At 44.3% G+C, this 19,173-nt stretch overlaps 1 protein-coding gene across 15 annotated transcripts in view; it reads left to right on the forward strand.

The window, feature by feature from the left end:
* The first annotated feature begins 571 nt into the window (after window positions 1–571).
* Window positions 572–19,173, forward strand: part of LOC129866676 (neuronal cell adhesion molecule-like) — a 110,563-nt gene continuing 91,961 nt past the window's right edge. For 9 of the 15 annotated variants that reach the window (XM_055939464.1, XM_055939474.1, XM_055939475.1 and 6 more), the window contains exon 1: window positions 572–758. The gene's annotated coding sequence lies outside the window, so the exon portion shown is untranslated. The remainder of the gene's footprint in view (window positions 759–19,173) is intronic. The other 6 variants (XM_055939470.1, XM_055939476.1, XM_055939478.1 and 3 more) reach the window with 1 other exon arrangement.

The following is a 19,173-nucleotide window of genomic DNA, read 5'->3' on the forward strand; positions in this document are numbered from 1 at the left end:
TTTAGCCTGCATGATTGTCACGACTTCCGCCGAAGTCGGCTCCTCTCCTTGTTCGGGCGGCGTTCGGTGGTCGACGTCACCGGCTTTCTAGCAATCGCCGCTCCATTTTTCATGTATCCATTTGTTTTGTCTTGTTCCCTGCACACCTGGTTTTCATTCCCCAATCAATCTACATGTATTTATTCCTCTGTTCCCCATCATGTCTTTGTTTAAGATTGTTTGTGTTATGTGTTATTTGTTGATGCGCCAGACTGGTTTGTTTTTTCCATGGTATTTCACGAAGATGTTTATTGTTAAACATAATTCTTGTGACTATTTTGCGCGTTTTGCACTTTTTCCTCAATAAAGTGTGCGCCTGTTCACAAATCTCTGCTCTCCTGCACCTGACTTCGCTACCAGTACGCACACACATGACAATGATCCTTTACCCCTTACAGCTGTTCTCCATCTGTGATGTTGAAAGAAACTGGAGACAGATTTGGAATTTGGAAACGTATTTTGTCAAATTGGTCCAGCGCTCGAGGCCACCCCCATCCGTCCGCAGCGGCGCTGCAGTGTGCGCGCTTGAAGAGTACTGCGGCTCGCGCGCTATCTTGCGAGAGGAGGAGAGGACCAGTCAAGCAGCAGAGGCAAGTGGAAGCTCAACGGACGGACGCGGTTCCAACTAAAAATACGCACCGGGGAAAAATAGCACTCTACTGCAAGAACCTGGAAGAGAGAGCGCGCGCATCCATTGTATTGCGCACCGTACACTGCAGGTTAGTTAAGTAAATAATGTTTTTATGCCAAAACATCCCAAAGGCAGAATGAGAGTCGTATGACGCTGTCGTTCATTCCGGAGTTTATTCGTGTGAACGTAGGATAGATGTTGGCTTTAGGCTATCAAAAAACGAATCATTGTGTTCATTAAATTGCCGGAGCCAATTAAATTGCATGTTGTATAGCCTATATATGGAACCAGTAGCAGTATTTAGGTTACTTCTTATGTGATACAGAAATGTGGTATATTACTCAGAACAGGTGTAGCCTATAGCTAGCTTTGGGACACATCGGGAGTCTGTGTATTGGTCCTACAGCCCTGTACATCAGTCTGTGCATCAGTGTGGTTGGTTAGGTGGACAGTTGTCAACAATGTTAGACTTGCGATGGCATCAATTGTTCCTTTGTAGGTTATGGCTGTTTATCAAATGATAGTCAACCCAAGGCGCACTCTACAGCACCCCAAATGTGTGTGCCGCTATGCGCGTGACAATCCTTTTTTTTTTTTTTTTTTTTTAAACTTCACTGAAGGTTTTCCACAAATTCTTGTATTCGTTGTAACGAGAGAGAGAGAGAGAGAGGGAGCAGAGCAGAGCGTTGGACAATATGTAATGCAGTCGTGTAAAGAGCCTACGCACATAACTCAAGTTTGGTATTTGAGTAGATTTGGTCAGTTGATCGAAATGAAATCATGCGTTTGCTGTTATTTCACATGCGAAATGTCACGCTTGATACGATTTCTCAAAATGCAAGGGTGCAAATCAAATGTGTATTTCGTTTAATGTGTCCACACCAATATCTAGCGTACTCCATTTTCTCGAAATTGTCATTGTTATAATTGTGTATTGTCATGTATTTGAGACGTTAATAATCAAGCCAAACAATTGCATTACTGCAAAAACATTCCCACCCATGTCTTACCCTACTTCCCTCCCACTCTGTCGCCTTGTCAGACAAGCTTAATTCATTCATAGTGTACCCAGTGCCCCCCTTCAACACAAACAAACTCACACAACCAAACACTCGCCACTCACTTTCCAGAAACACACACACACACACACTCAAACACACACAAAAACACGCGGCACTTTTACTTCTCAGTCCAATGAATACAATGCTAACGACTAACAATGAATGACTAATGCTTTTATTGTCTGTGTAGTGGTGCTCTTCTCGCTGTGACACACTTTCTAGGTATGTTTATTCAGCCTGAGTAGACTATTGTTCATCTCCTCAAGTAGATAACAAGTCCCTGACCTACCCTATGGCATCTGCACTCATTCTGAGAGGGCGCCCCCAAAAATGTGTGTGTATCTCCTATTGTGGATTGTTGTTTGTGTACCCTGCCCTGGTGTTTCTTAAAAAAAAATTTTTTTTACCATGGATTATACTTGATCTAATTGTAAGATCAGTTTGTTACCATTGCTTTACAGATTTGTGACCCAGAGAGACCCCCTCTGGCAGCTGTCTTAAAGGGACACTACGGTGAAAACGGAGGAAAAACAACCGGTTATCTTGTTGTCCTTTGATGTTCCGGTCATTTTTCAACCTTTCTGTACTTCCTTCTATCGTCTCAGTGACTTTTACGGTTTAGTTGACAGCTGTCGACTGGCAGACCATTGTTGCTCACTTGACCGGCCATTGTTGAAAATGGGACAAGATAATACACAGTGACCTACCAGGCTGGTGACCTAGATATCTGGCCTTTACTCTCACCCAGCTCCAGTGCCACATGGAGATTTGCATAACTGTAAGGGATCACCATAATTACCATTTACTGGTTGTGGTATCTGTGGTGTTGTGTGTGTGTGTGTGTGTGTCTGTGTGTGCAGCTGTTGAACATGTGTGTGTCTCTGTGTGTGTGTGTGTGTTTTGTTTTCATGCACGCGTTTATATGTATGTGGCATTACGAGAGTCCCAGTTTCCCAGCAGATGATTACGTAGCAGTGGCCAGTCCTCAGAGCGATGGGAAAGGCTGGGGTGTAGAAGAGGAAAATGCCACTTATTCAACACTGTGGGCTGGTGAAGCATGCAGACTATTCTGTGAGAAGTGACTTGTTCTCTAGCTCCGGTCGTCTGCCAGGCAGTCGCTAGCTTGTGTTCTAACTACCCCCCCCCCCACCCTCCAAGACAGCAGGACAATGTTTCTCAGTCATACAACCAACGCTCTCAGGCTGTTCTAGTCATGCTGATGTCATAGCGGTTCCTCGGAAGAATTGAATATCAACTTTTATGACACGTTCATATTTCAATGTTCTTTTTGGGAAGACTGCGTGCGTCAAATCAACCGTTATTTGTCCAGGACGGAAGTGTGGAGAGACTTTAGAGCCAAGGCGGTTCATTTGGAGCTATTGAATCACATCATGGAATCACACTTGTGGAGTTGTGCCCGTTTAGTAAAGGCAGATATTACTAGTCCGAATAGTTTACTTTTGATCATGCCGTTCTTGACGCTTTCTTTGGAGTTTTTCTTTACAAAAACAACACAGACCTACAGTATTGATTGTTCTTTGTGTCGCAGAGGTTGTTGCTTGTACGACACATGTTTGTACCCTGGGGGTTACCATTTGTAGTTATACAGTATGTCCTCACAGGTCAGTCAGTCAGACAGGAAGTGAAAGTGCACTCTTGCTTTGAATGGAGAAAATGATTTAGCAATGATCTGAATGTAGCCGGTCTGCCACTCAATAATATGAATGTCTGCTACTGCCGGCTGACCTGCTCTGATGTAAGTAATCCCAGGCGAGTAAGAGAGGCCCATGTACATCCATTAGTGTCACCAGGGTCTGGGCCTGTCTCTGTGTGTGTATGTGTGTTCCCATAGGGCCAGGCAAGCGTCACAGTGAAAATGCTTTAGTCTAGTTTCTCTGTCACACCCCTGTCCTCCTCACTGCCGACTGCCGGCAGATGAATGTCTCATTAGAGGGACCACCATTGAAACACAGTGTGCATCCCAAAATGACACCCTATTCTGATTATACACACCCCTATTCCCAGGGCTCTGTTCAAAAGTAGTGCACTATGTAGAGAATAGGATGCCCTTTGGGACGCAGCCATATAATACTGTTCTGTTTAATTCTGTGCGGACCACAGGGTGACAGTGAAGGATATCCCTCTCTCGGTCTCGCTGCTGCTTGGCTGTCTCTGCCTGCTCAACAGACACTACATGGAGCTGGATGTATCACTGTTTTTAATGGTCCATTGGCAGCCATTTTTTATCTCAATATTAAACCATTTCTGCGTAACAGTGACACCTTACATGGATTGTTTTAAATGAAAATGGTCTAAAAGAAACAAAAATAGCTTCTTAGCAAAGAGCAAATTCTCCAGCCAGAATTTTGCTAGGACTGTCTGGGAGTGGGGAGGGGAAAACTGAAAATGGGCTGTTATTGGCAGAGCGGTTTGGAACTCTCTTTCTTATTGGTCTATTAACTCATTTACCTCTAGGTGATCACACTAGGCAGGCCAAAACTATCCCACCAAAAAAGCTGAAATTTCCAGCGGCCTTTTCAAACAGCTCTTACGCTAAAAGGGCATTATCATAATTTTCAGTATTATTCCAAACTCATAGTGTAGAAATATGTATAAAACACAGGAAATCACGTTTCTGACTGCAGTGGGCCTTTAATAAATGTATGCCTGTATACAAATCTGCTTAGAGAGGCAAGCAGGAAAACACACACACACACACACACACACACACACACACACACACACACACACACACACACACACACACACACACACACACACACACACACACACACACACACACACACACACACACACACACACACACACACACACACACACACATATATACACATACACACATGCCTGAGTAGTGACAAGCTGGTGAAGCACAATTAGAGTTTCACACTTGGTTAGCCACTGGTGCTAATGGGGATTGACAGATTCCTGTCCTGTCCTTTGCTCTCCTCACAGCTGCACACTGTTGTTGTTTAGGTCATAGACCTGGATTTGTAATGACTTAGAAAAAGAGGCGAGGTTAGGTGATCCATACCTTGTGATATCAGACTGCTGCTGGCCTGACTCAGACACGATTGTCTCGACTAGAAACAATCTATTTTGGCTCATTCTCACTGTCGCGGTCAACAATGGCGCTTTCTTCTCGAGATTCCTTGTGTAACTCATTACACCAACATCAAGTAATAGGATATTGTTTGGCTCATTGTACTATACATAAAACACGCGAGAAACCTGGAGCTACTCAACGGGTTATAGTAGTGTTAGGCTATATGTGTGCTCCTTATTACCTAGCTAGCTATATGACTTTGTGGTCAAGAATCCCAGGCCAGGACGGTGTTTGGTTGCTAGGACAGAGGTCTTATTTACAGGAGTGGTCAGTCAATGGTCTGGTCAGCCCTGGTCCCTCCTAGCTACTAGCTGAAATAGCGGTCCAAAGTGAAAAAACTATTGTTATAAATGTGCTCTTTAATACCTAACTGTTTTTATTAACTTGTGGTCATTTGTTTGGTTGCTAGGACAGATGGCGTTAAAGGAGTAGTTAGTCAGTCAACGGTCAGTCGCCCCCCACTGTTACTGAATTATTACCCATGTCAGGTTATTATGCCATTATAGCCGTCCGACCCAATCGCTCAAGGTTACCCCGGGATACGGTATTATCACCCTCCCATGTAAGGATTATTACACCCCTCAGTGAGAACAAAGGTGAAGCGATGCTCTTTTCTGTTCAAACGGACTGTGAGGGATCAACTAGCGGAAAGCCTCCTTTTTAAAGTGGGCGGCGAGGAATCGGACGATAATAGAATGTGGTGTTGTGGGTTTAATGTTCTGTGCTCCCCCTACCCAATAGAAACCAAACTAACAGACAAACCCACCATCTTTGATTTGAACAATGTAGCGTGAACCACTTGAGCTTCCAGGCAGTTAACTAACACCGGGATTCATTCTTCACAACCTGACTTACTGAATTTATTCTCTGTGACATGAACAAGACTAAGTTGAGAGGGAGGGGGTTGAAGGAATGAAGGATGTGTTTGTTAGTTTGCTTCTCTGCGTCCTCCTCACAAGTTACTTAAAAAAAAGCTTTTTTACCACCCAGTGGAAAGAAGAGGGGGGAGAAACGAAAGGGGGGAAGAAGGGTGGACGCGAGGGGTGTGTGGAAGCTTTGGGGGGGGGGGGTCACGTACCTAATGGAACGCTGAGAAGGGGCAAGGGGAACAAAAGAGGGTCTGTTTTTGCCCCGTCCCCACTGGCTGGGCCGTTGTTCTTGGAGCATTTCTTGTGAAGTAGGGGGGTGCTGCCGGATCAGGGGGCTGGGGACTCGGGAGTCTGGAATACAAGCCTGGGCACTGGCTGGATCTCTGCTTGAAGAGAAGATCTGGATATTTCTTTGAAGACCAGAGATTTTATAGTGGAGGAAAACAATCTCAGCTTATAGCCAGCCCCAGCCCTGACCTCAGCCACAGCTCCATCCCCAACCCCAACCTCAGCCTCGGCCAATGCTCCATCCCCAAATCCAGCCCCTGCCCCAGGCTCATGCCAAGTCCTGCATGGGCGGCAGATATGTGCGAGAAAGGGACACCTGCTCTGAAGAGGGTCACAGTGGGAGAATGCCACAGCAGCTGCATGACGCTGTCCTCTAGTCTGTCCATTGAGACAGACAGCAGGACAGGAGTGCTACCCTAGCAGCAGGATGCTGTGGAAGTAGGTTCTTTAGGGAAGGAAGCGTGCACTTGAACGCTCCCGAGAACATTCTCATGCTTCCATCCTCTCATTCGCATAGGCTTAAGAAGAACCCATCACCCTCCTTCCTCCCCCTTTGTCCCCCATTCGTCCCCCCTCTCTGTTGACATAGAAGCTTGGCCCACTTGTGTTGTCTAATTGCTCAGCAAATGTGCCACCACAGCCCTTATCACGCTTTTCAAGTCTAAGATTTAAAGAGCCAGGCTTGGGCCTGCCAAGAAAGAATGACATTAAACCAACCACCGGCTTCCTTCAACACTCCCATGCTCTGTGGTTGATGTAGTTATCTCTTAGGAAAAAAATGCACTATGCAGAAATCGCTCCGCCATTTCATGGCTGCTAAAATTCTAATAGTTCTCCTAAATTCTCTTAATCCAATACAGGATTAAGATTGAATCCTATTACACCGGCTCTGATGCTCGTCGGATGTGGCAGGGCTTGAAAACTATTACGGACTACAAAGGGAAACCCAGACATGAGCTGCCCAGTGACGCGAGCCAACCAGACGAGTTAAATGCCTTTTATGCTCGCTTCGATGCAAGCAACACTGAAGCATGCACGAGAGCACCAGTTGTTCTGGATGACTGTGTGATAACGCTCTAGGTAGCCGATGTGAGCAAGACCTTTAAACAGGTCAACATTCACAAAGCCGCGGGGCCAGATGGATTACCAGGACGTGTACTCAAAGCATGCGTGGACCAACTGGCAAGTGTCTTTACTGACATTTTCAATCTCTCCCTGACTGAGTCTGTAATACCTACATGTTTCATGCAGACCACCATAGTCCCTGTGCCCAAGGAAGCGAAGATAACCTGCCTAAATGATTTCCGCCCCATAGCACTCAGTAGCCATGAAGTTCTTTGAAAGGCTGGTCATGGCTCACATCAACAGCATCCTCCCGGATACCCTGGACCCACTCCAATTCGCATACCGCCCCAACAGATCCACAGATGATGCAATCTCAATCGCACTCCATACTGCCCTTTCCCACCTGGACAAAAGGATGTGAGAATGCTGTTCAATGACTACAGCTCAGCGTTCAACACCATAGTGCCCAAGAAGCTCATCACTAAGCTAAGGACCCTGGGACTAAACACCTCCCTCTGCAACTGGATCATGGACTTCCTGACGGGCTGCCCCCAGGTGGTAAGGGTAGGCAACAACATGTCTGCCACGCTGATCCTCAACACTGGGGCCCCTCAGGGATGTGTACTTAGTCCCCTCCTGTACTCCCTGTTCACCCACGACTGCGTGGTCAAACACGACTCCAACACCATCATTAAATTTGCTGACGACACAACAGTGGTAGGCCTGATCACCGACAATGATGAGACAGCCTGTAGGGAAGAGGTCAGAGAACTGGCAGTGTGGTGCCAGGACAACAACCTCTCCCTCGATGTGAGCACGATTAAAGAGCTGATTGTGGACTACAGGAAAAGGCGTCCGAACAGGCCCCCATTAACATCAACAGGGCTGTAGTGGAGCAGGTCGAGAGTTTCAAGTTCCTTTGTGTCCACATCACCAAAGATCTATCATGGTCCAAACACACCAAGACAGTCATGAAGAGGGCACGACAAAGCCTTGAAAGCCTTGAGTCAGAGACTCAAGTCACCCAAGTCATAGACTGTTTTCTCTGCTACCGCACGGCAAGCAGTACTGGAGCACCAAGTCTAGGTCCAAGAGGCTTCTAAACAGCTTCTACCCCCAAGCCATAAGACTGCGGAACAATTAATCAAATGGCCACGCGACTATTACATTGACCCCCCCCCCCCCCCCTCCATTTGTTTTGTACATTGCTGCTACTCTCTGTTTACTATCTATGCATAGTCACTTCACCCCTACCTACATATACAATTGACCTCTAACCTGTACCCCCGCACACTGACTCGGTACCGGTACCCCCTGTATGTAGCCTTGTTATTGTTATGTTATTGTGTTACATTTTATTTTTTGTTACTTTATTTTATTTGTATATATTTTGTATATATTTTCTTAACTCTTCTTGAACTGCACTGTTGGTTAAGGGCTTGTGAGTAAGCATTTCACGGTAAGGTCTACACCTGTTGTATTCAGCGCATGTGACAAATACAATTTTATTTTATTTTATTTCTGTTTGTGTATAAGTATGGTGTAAAGACTCATCATACCATCTAAACCGCTGTGAAATATATTTTCCACAAACAAAAATATCGTTTTTTCAGTTTCTGAAGCTGGTGTACAAAACCGAAAGTAAAAGACGCAAAAATGAAACTCTCTGCACAGGAAGCATAGCAATAGCGCACCTAGAACAGATCTACCACTTCTTAGAGGTTTTCTCAATGAGAGTGACAGATCTATAATTCACATTTCTATGTCAATTTGGTCGGTGCTCCAAAAAAAGTGACATATTGCAGCGTTAAATGGATGTTATGTCACCACTGTATATAAACTATGGTGTAGTGGCGCACGTGTGGAGTTACAGTATGTGTTATAGGCAGCAGAGTGAGAGCTTAGCGCAGCTTTATCCCTTGACAAATAGGTATTTTCCAATAGCTGACCTCATGAGGATAACCTGGTGAAATAAAGGTTAAATAAGACGGTTGGTTTCATTTTTCTAGACCCATCACATGCAACAGGGATTGATTTAACCGGATGAAGGTAGACACCTAGCTGCCAGCACATGAATAAAGGTGACAAAGGGGCTTTTCTATGGTTCAGGAGGCCGACTGAACCTTGTGGCTCATTTAGGTCCTCGTTCCCTAACACCGCTGCCGTCTCCACCCCCCCCCCAGACCCCCCATCTCCACCCCCCCAGTCCCCGCTCCATGGTTAGGGACCATGTCACCAGCTCAGCATCCACTACTGAAGGACTCTTAATCCAACTGGGATGACAGCTTGGCTCTCTTTCCCTGTTTCTGTGGCACTAGATAGATGCTGAAACCAATGAGCTTTTCTTCCTTCTGCCTTTTTTCATCCCTTAAAACCCCAAACACAGCCACGGGAATCCTGGGAAAATTCTCCCCTTGGGGGACGAGACAAAGAAATGGGATGGTAAACAAATCCTACTGCGAGTCTATCAGAGATTTTCCCTTCCTCCATCTCCGTTCAGCCCCAGATAAATGTTCCAATCCATGTCCCTTTTGAGATTTCTTTACAACAAAAAACAATGCTGCCTCTGCTTGGTGTTTTTCTGTTGTTCTCCTCCCTGCCTGTGTGACGCGTTGTTTAAAAGCATAATCTATACACCACCATAATCTTTGTTTGTCTATGGCTTCAAAATGATTAGAGAAGATTGAGGTCAAAAACGAAGTAGAATCCTAAAAGTAGTCCCCCAGTAAACCCACTCCCCCTTTCTTGGTAACGCCCAATCGGGCGCTCTGATCCCCAGGTCACATGTTGAGGGACATTCAAACGGATTAATCAGCTCCAGCGTCAGAACAATGAGTATTAGCCATGTTTGCTGAGAGTCTAATGCACTCTGTCAGCTATGGATAATTTTTCATCTCTCAGGCGAGGGTGCTGCCACAGTGAGTACTGGTAAGGGAAGGAGTTGGGGGCAGAGCTGTCATCAGGAACGTTGTTATTACTCTGAGAGGACTGTTGCTTAGTTCATTTCATCCCTATGTTCCCATTTTGATTAGTTTTTCTAATTTAAAACATATTGGACATGTACCAAACCAATCCCTACCAACTCCAAGCCCGTATAGCAGTTAGTGACTTGGAAGAAGGGAATGGGTAAGAAGACAATGAAGGGGAGAGAGGGGTGCAGAGCTGGCATCGGGAATGTTGTTTTGAATTTTCCCTGAGAGACTTGTTTACAGCTTGACGTATTAATAACCCTACGTGTAATCTCAATACTCCCACTACGCGAACAGTAATTGGGATGTACTCGTCACCTCATTATATTACACTCACGTGATTAATACTGTGTTTCGATGACTTGTAATCCGCACATCAGGATTTGGGACGTCATTTCGATTATTCGTTTTTTGGAAAGGTCACAGTACTAAGGCTGTATACGAGTGACCTTTAGCCTAGCATTTATGTTTATAATAGTGGTTCAAACGTTTTTTGTCTGTTCCGCATTCTTCCTCTATATCCTTCGTCTTCTCTTGATCTCCCACAAAACGGGCCACTTTGCGTGCGAAAACCACCGCATGAATAAAAGACTTAAAGATAATCGGCACCGAGAGGACAACAGCCACAGCGACACAGCGAGTTGACGGGAATACATTCCTATACCAGAGCAATTTAAGATCAAACACTCTACAGTGGAATAGAAATCAGTGTAATCTCTTTCCTCTGTCTGTAGTCCCCCCTCCTTCCCTGCTTCTCTGACTCAGAGCTCGACTTGCTCTTTGGTGGCTCTGAAAGAATGTCATTGTCACCGAGGCAATTCCCGCTTCTAGCCCCAGCAGTGACGAGGATGGAGGGATGAATCGTGACTTCATTTATCAGCCACCTCAGAGGCTGGCTGGGCTTGATAACCCAATCAAACGGCCAGTGTGGCTGAGAGGTCTGTCTGGGGCACCAGAGAGCTTGTCTGTCTGGTCTGTCTGTCTGGTCTGGTCTGTCTGTCTTGTCTGTGTGCTTGCAGGTCTTTGAATGTGTCCTGGTGATCTGATCTATATTTTTAGAGTTCGGAGAACCGGCCAATTCTGGGTAAGAGATGAACTGGAGATAGAAGGGGCGGGTGCATTGAAAACCTTTCAGACTACTGAGCCAAGCCAAGCTGTACTGAGCTGGTCTGGTTTCGAATCCACCATCGTTGCTGGAACTGTGCTAAAAAGGACAATGAGATTAGAAGGCTCTCACAGTCAATACGAGTCAGTTATTAAATAGGCCATGGTTTTTGGTCCCGTTAGTGGCCCAACCAACCATTGGTTAGCTGTGGTATTTGAGTGTTGGCTGAGGTTGAAAGGAGTCCAGATCTAATGAACAACGTACCGTTCGAGGTTGTCTGGTTTGGAGCCTCTGGCCTAGCTCCCTGGCCCCACAGGACAAATGACACACGACCGTATTCAAAAAGCATCTCAAAATAGGATTGCTGATCTTGGATCAGTTACCCTTGTCTATAGAGTTGTATTCATTATAATCTAAAAGGCAAAACTGATCCTATATCAGCAATTGAGACCCTTTGTGAATATGGGCCCATAGTTCTCTTTGAGAGAAGCTACCGTAAGCAGACATGTTACTCAAAGGGCTAGCTGGGTGACAGAGCGCACGCTGCCTACACACCACCTCGTGAGGACAAATGCAACACTCAGGATTTCCGTTTTTCGTCATTGAAGGGGAGTTTATGTAGTTGGGATAGCTCTTTGAGTGGGAAAAGTGAGACTTCATATAGCTGGTTTTGAAGTCTGCTCTTCAATGGTTTGATTTGATATTTAACGGGTGTGTCGAGGGGAACAGAGCAGAGTCGTTAAAACAAAAATCCTCATATATTCACCAGAGCTTTCATCAAATTTCCTGTAGAATAATAGATTGAATTGCGGACGATGAGAGCTCAAGGTCCTACTGGAGAATTTGTCTCCTCTATGGCTGGTCTCAGTTAAAAAAATCTTATGTTTAATCCATGGATTTTATGCAACGGAGAATAGGTCTTTTTTTCATGAAAAATTCTAATTTACATGATTGAATGGTGGGGATTGAAAGATATCTAAGCCTAGGATATTTAAATTGGTTCCATTTCCCATACATGCAATATTTTTAGTGGATGATATCCAGAGTTTATAGCTGAGCTGCTCAGATAAAGGACCAATCACCTCCCTGAGAGCAGATTACTTTATGATCTCCATCTACCTCTCTCTCTCTCTCTCTCTCGCTCTCTCTCTCTCTTTCTCTCTCTCTCTCGCTCGCTCTCGCTCTCTCTCGCTCGCTCTCGCTCTCTCTCGCTCGCTCTCGCTCTCTCTCGCTCTCTCTCGCTCTCTCTCTCGCTCTCTCTCTCGCTCTCTCTCTCGCTCTCGCTCTCGCTCTCTCTCTCGCTCTCTCTCTCGCTCTCTCTCTCTCTCTCTCTCTCGCTCTCTCTCTCGCTCTCTCTCTCGCTCTCTCTCTCGCTCTCTCTCTCTCTCTCTCGCTCTCTCTCTCGCTCTCTCTCTTTTTTTATCTTAAGAGATGATAGAACACCAGACGATAGCCCTCTGGAGTCCTCCTAGTGGAATATTCATTACTCACTGGGTGTGTCCCAAATGGCCCCCTATTTCCTATGTGGTGCACTACTTTTGACTATGGGCCCTGATCAAAATATAGTGCACTATGTTGGGAATAGGGTGCCATTTTTAACGCAAGCCTATCTCACCCTCCTCTCCCCTACGCTGTTGTAAGGTCAAACCCTGACTTTGAATCTGCCTCAGTGTTGCTAGTATTTGCCATCCTCTGTCCTACTCATGTTCCCGAGCTCCACAAGGTTAAGGTGAGATGGGTCCCAGGGAAAGGAGACACTGTATTTCCTTACCAAGTTGTCGGATCTCTTTTCTTTCTGGTTGTAAAAAGGACGTGGTACCCAGTACACGCCTTTCTGTGGTAACTGGATATGCGCCGTTTTGTTCACCCCGGGAACACAACTCATCAGATGTTTGAGGCACAGTGCTCTCCAGTTTAATTTGTGGTACATGGATCTATTACTTTCAACACATACTTCCAGAGTAGAGTGCACTATTCCGATCCATGGATTAGAGTTGTCAAGCTGAGAAGTACAGAGATATTTAATACATAAATGTATACATTTATTTATGTGTGTTGTAGTATGTTTCAATTTATGTCCAAGATTTCCTGTGATTTCTATTTCCGATCTGCTTAAACATTGGCACTCGCTCCCTGATAGCTACTGTAATTAATAAACAGAGTAGAATAGGTCCACAACATGAGGGTTGGATTCACCATGCTCGTCTTCAATGTTAAAATCCCATTAAGCATTTGGCGCCCGAGTCAAACTACCACGGGATTAACCCATTATATATACCCAAACCCAACCCTGGGAGAGAGTGATAGCAGCACTGCGCTTCCCCAATCTGACTGCTTCCCCGGGTACCACTGGTTTACAGATAGAATGCCTCCACCATCGTTCACTGACAGAGTGTCACATTCTGACCTTAGTTCCTTTGTTATGTCTTTATTTTAGTTTGGTCAGAGCGTGAGTTGGGGTGGGCATTCTATGTTGTTTTTCTATGTTTTGTTCTGTTGGTAGATTTCTATGTGTTGGGCCTAGTTTGGTTCTCAATCAGAGGCAGGTGTCAGTCGTTGTCTCTGATTGGGAGCTATATTTAGGTAGCCTGTTTTTCATTGTGTTTTGTGGGTGATTATTTTCTGTTCTGTGTTTTGTTTCACCGTACAGGAGTGTTCGTTTGTCGTTTTATTGTTTTTGTTCAGTGTTCATTATTCGTATTAAAACAATATGAACACTTACCACGCTGCGCATTGGTCCTCCTCTTCTTCCACCCACGACAAGCGTTACACAGAGAAATAACAACACCTCCCACCTCACCTCCTCCAAAGCGACTTCATGCTGAAGACAGTCGTTTTTAGTGTGTGTAGGCCTATGGGATCCCTGCGGGAACTGAACCCACAGCCAGTTGGTGTGTATAGCGTCTTACCAACTGAGCCTCAGGGCCACAGGCACACAGGACCATGCAAACTACTCCGCCAACCCCTGGCCTGGTCCCCAATGCCTCTTGGGTAACGGGACTGATGGGTTCTATGGTTCTATCAACCTTTGTGTCAACATCATCCTGGAAGCATTCACACTTATCGGGTGTTTTAGATCATCCAAACCAAACTATGATCACAGTTTCAGTCAACGGCTTTCCAAAATGTATGATTGCAACAACCAAACAATCCAGTAGGGCGGAATGCATGACACTTGCATCAGTGTCTTTTTTTGAAGATACAAGTGATTGCATGAATTTACCAAGTTTTCCCTCACCCTATCTCAAACATCCACACTTTGATGTAGACTTGGAAGTGTAGCAGGGAGGGAGACCCCCAGGTGGCGTCCCAAATGGCACCCTATTCCCTACATAGTGCACTACTTTGACCAGAGCCCTGTGGGACCTGGTCATACGTGCTCTAGATATTGAATAGGGTGCCATTTGGGTCTGTGGTTTCATTGGTTTGCGACTTCACAAACTTAAATCCTCCACCCTCTGATCTGTAGTTCTTGGTGTAAATAGACCCAAACACGTAGTCCCTTTTCATTTGTTAACGTCGTTAGGATGTCCGTATCTTCATTATTGCCTGTGCATTCTATTGACTTTTCCTTTTGGTCCACTTTGAGGGCAATGAATGAAAATACGTGTTTACTGTGGTCATTACTGTTTAACTGCCTATTTCTTAAGAGGCTAATAAACAAACAGGATGCCCCATTGATTCTGGTTAAAGGCTCACTCCTTACTTTGAAAAACACCAAAATGGCAGCTCCACCACTTGGTTTGCTATAAAGCTGAGGGATAGGGCTGCTACAGAAGTGTAGCCACTCTCAAACAGGGATTTAAATGATAACGACAGCTGTATATGTCACAGATTGGGTCTTTAAAGGTTATTCTAACGGATGTTATGTAGTGGCGGTGAGAAGGGTGAGGAGGGTGATATGGCGGACGAGAGGGCCAGGCTGGGGTGAGAAATGGAAGAGGCAGTGACCGGAGCTTGCTCTCTGTCTCACCGGGGCGCACCATTCTAATATAGACTGTCTGCCGTGAATATGGCTCTCTCTGGCTTTTTCTTTGATGAAAGGAACAATAAACCTGCTGGAGGCTGAGGGCAATTTTGTTTCTCCCCATGTTACCCCTCCCTACCACTCCTCCAAGTGTCCATGCTAGACACTCACTGTCACTTTGACCGTGTCTTCTGCTTTTGCTGTGTGTAATAGAGCTGTGGTATGCCTTTTTCAAGTCATGTACAATGCTGTTCCAAAATACTATTACCTTTTTTACAAATATTTACTCGAAGTATGGAGCTATTGCAAAAACATAGCAAAAGTTTGCGAGACCTTTTACGTTCCGGTTTTCTCATGAGATCGGTGATTGTTTGTGAGTTGTTTGACCTTGGCCTGAACAGATTGAAACGTAGCCAAAGTACAATGTGCTATTTGTCTGCTTTACAGTATTTCCCGGTCCTAGACCATTTGAGTTTGTTTTCATCATATTCTATCTGGAGGGCTTCCAAGTTGCGAAGCGGTCTAAGGCACTGCTAGAGGTGTCACTACAGACCCTGGTTCGATCCTGGGCTGTATCACACCCGGCCGTGATCAGGAGTCCCATAGGGACGCGCACATTTGGCGTCGTCCGGGTTAGGGGAGGGTTTGGCCGGTGTAGGCCGACCTTGTAAAATAAGCATTTGTTCTGATCTGACTTGCCTAGTTAAATAAAGGTTCAATTTTAAAAAATTATCTCATTTTGTTATTCTGTTTTTACTATATAGTTTGGATTTTAGGCTTAAACTGTGAATTTCCATCGGAAAGTAACAAGAGTATTGGCGGCAGCGACCAGCGCATGTCGGAGACAGCTTTTGGTGAATCACTTCATTCCAAATGGCTGACCAAAGAACGGCATAAGAGAGAAAGAGACAAGAAATAAGAGTCTAAATGTTAAAGCCATGCATTGGTGAAACGCACCACTGTGACGGAGGTCCATTTCATACCCATAATATCTAATAGCAAAGACTTTCTATACATTTGACTCCTATTGTCTAGGACTGAGGCATACTAGAGAGTCTGGACCATAGAAATAGAACTTCTTAATCTATTTATATGGTCATAGATATAGAGTCCACCCGGAACACCTACTACTCAATTGACCTCAATAGTTTTTTTCCCCACATTTAACATGTTTTATGTGAATATGCTATACTTGAAAGAGTGAAAAGAAATGAGTCTAAAATTGTCCTAAAAAAGGAAAATAATGAAGAGAAATCTCAGTTAGGAAATACAGTGTTGTCTTGGTGTACGGTCTTTGAACTTCATTATAACCCCCTTACTGTCATTGATCTTAGTAGATGAACATTGAGTCAGTAGCCCTCTTGATTCAGGAAGTCAACTGAAATTCCAATGTACTCCCCGAACTAACTGAATTGAAATGGAATCAACTCCAACCCTTATGTTGAGTCCATGCTGTTGAACACATCTGTTTAGCTAGGTATACGTGGATCACTATAATTAATGTGATCCCTCAGTAGAAGGCTAATCCAGTCCAGTAAACGGAACAGCGTTAAGTGGCTTGTTGTGCCGGGCACCATGATACCGTTCATCCCTCCTCTATCCATGATCTCTATCCATGATATCTATCCATGATATCTATCCATGATCTCTATCTATGATCTCTATCCATTATCTCTATCCATTATCTCTATCCATTATCTCTATCCATTATCTCTATCCATCCGTCCCTCCATCCAGTCAACACTAAACACATGGATGGGAATCAATTGGAAGGCAGGTGTACTGTAGGTGAGGTCAATGCTACAATGTTAAATTAGCGTAGGCCTGTAGGATATTCTGTTGTGTATTCCTGCATTATAATACAGATGAGTGCAATATACTGTTTATTATCGGATTTCACCCACCTGTACACTGTGATGTTGGCTTTAAAAATTGAAATATATAATATATGCACAAATCTACTGAATTGTTTCGGCTGGGAAGCATGTGGACGCTTTTAGTGTCACAGAGTGCTCTAAATGTTGAATGGACAAGTATGGGTCAACCAAGGCGCTCGGTCAGTCTTTTCACTGAGCTGTTGTAAGATGGCCCCATAGCCACGAGAATACTTTTTTATTGAACACTTTTTATTACAATTTTTTCTCTTGGCCTCTTGCCATTTCAATGCCCATTGAAGGGTCTCATTCCTAAACACTAACCCTACTTTGGAGGCTGTGTGCAGGGCGGTCGGTCGACCACCACCGACCAGCCTGTGTCACGGTTAGGGTTGCAAAGCTACTGGTAATTTACAAGTAATTTTTCCAACAAATGTTTACAGACAGATTACTTATCTCTCTCTCTCTCTCTCTCTCTCTCTCTCTCTCTCTCTCTCTCTCTCATACATATATATATATATATATATATATATATATATATAGTTTTCACCCAAATGTATTGTAAATCAAATACGGAAGTATCTCATTTATAGAAGTATTCACACCCAGTGGCGATGCTCTCTATTTGCGCCATGATTGACTCAGTGTTCTGTCTCTCATGGGGACACTACCTCACTGCCAAATCTAAGGGTAGAGCTCAAAAATTATTCAAGCCCCTTGGTTGCTGCCATAGAGTTACATTAGAAGTGGCCGTCCAAGAAGGCTCAAGGTCATTGGCCCCAAATAAAATTACATCAAATCACGTTATATCTACAGTAGCTTTGATTGGACAACATCATACTTTCAAAATCTTAGCTAGCAGTCATCATCATGAATCGAGTCGACAATCTACTGGCAAATCCTTTTTAATCCTTGTCATATGAAGAGAAATAATGAAGAGAAATTATAGATGAAACATATCAGTGCTCATCGGCCATTGGACATAAACATTACAAAACGAGTTGGAAATCGCAAATTCAACAATGAGTGGTTTGGAAGGAATCAGTGCCTAACTGAAAGCATTTCAAAGCAATCACTAGCCTGCTATTCAGTGGAGTGGGTGTGTGGTCCCAATTCTGGGTTTAAGGGTCTCTTTTCCAAGCTTAAAATTATAAACATTCAACATTGGCCATGATTTCTTTTGTGCTCAAAACAACTGTTAACTTGGATCTGGGAAATCTGACTTCAGTGAGTTCAAGACAACTGTGAACTCGGGAAAAACTAGCTTTGACTGGGAAAATACGTTTTGAATGGTCATCCAACTCGGAATTGTAAGTCGGGAACTCTGGCCTCTTTCTAGAGCTACGACCCGAAGATCACTGACGTCATCCTGATTCAAATTTGTTTTTTTTCCTGAGTTCCCAGTTGTCTTGAAAGCACTAAAAATCCAGAGAATGCCACACTTTGATGTTAAAGTTTGATGACAAAATTTGGACTGCCACGCCACCTTCCTGTTCAAGTGAGCACAGCACAACAAGGTGAGTCCAAAAATGTATTGTATGCTGCTGCATAAATGATGTAATATGCCAGAAGGATATGTATACTGTAGCTAAGAAAGTAATACTAAGTGTATGTTGTGTAGTAAGCTGTTAGTAGCCCACGTGCCTCAACCTAATAATTTGGTCTATTTTTGCCTCTTAATTTCGCCTACTGTTCTGACTTGGTGGTGCACATGTAGCCTACAGTATAAACTGTTTTCGGGAAAGGTAACCATTGAATATTATAAGAGGTTAATTGTCTGCTAATATGCCCCCTTTATTTATCCTACGGTTCTGACTTGTAAGAACAGTCCATGTTCTGACTTCTGTCGCTGTACATTTCAAAAGTGCTTAACAAATAGTTATATTGACTATGTATGTCATAGCTCGCTCATTAATGTCTTAATCGAAATCATGGATCGCCTCTTATCCGCTTGTCGTCCCCTTATGCCATAGTTTGTACATCTCAATTGTAAGTAGAAACCACATTTGTTTAAGCAAGTCAGCCATATTAGCTATGTTTTTTTTAAAGGCAGTAAATGAGGCTGAATGAACTGTTTCACTGTCAGCAGCAGTGGTAAGGTGTTGGGACTGCAGTTGTGACAGCTTTATGTCGGCCCTAACAGTTTGTGGGCACCGTTTGTCACCGTTATAGTGCAATTAA

Source organism: Salvelinus fontinalis, chromosome 12 (assembly GCF_029448725.1).
Source record: "Salvelinus fontinalis isolate EN_2023a chromosome 12, ASM2944872v1, whole genome shotgun sequence".
Lineage (NCBI taxonomy): Eukaryota > Metazoa > Chordata > Actinopteri > Salmoniformes > Salmonidae > Salvelinus > Salvelinus fontinalis.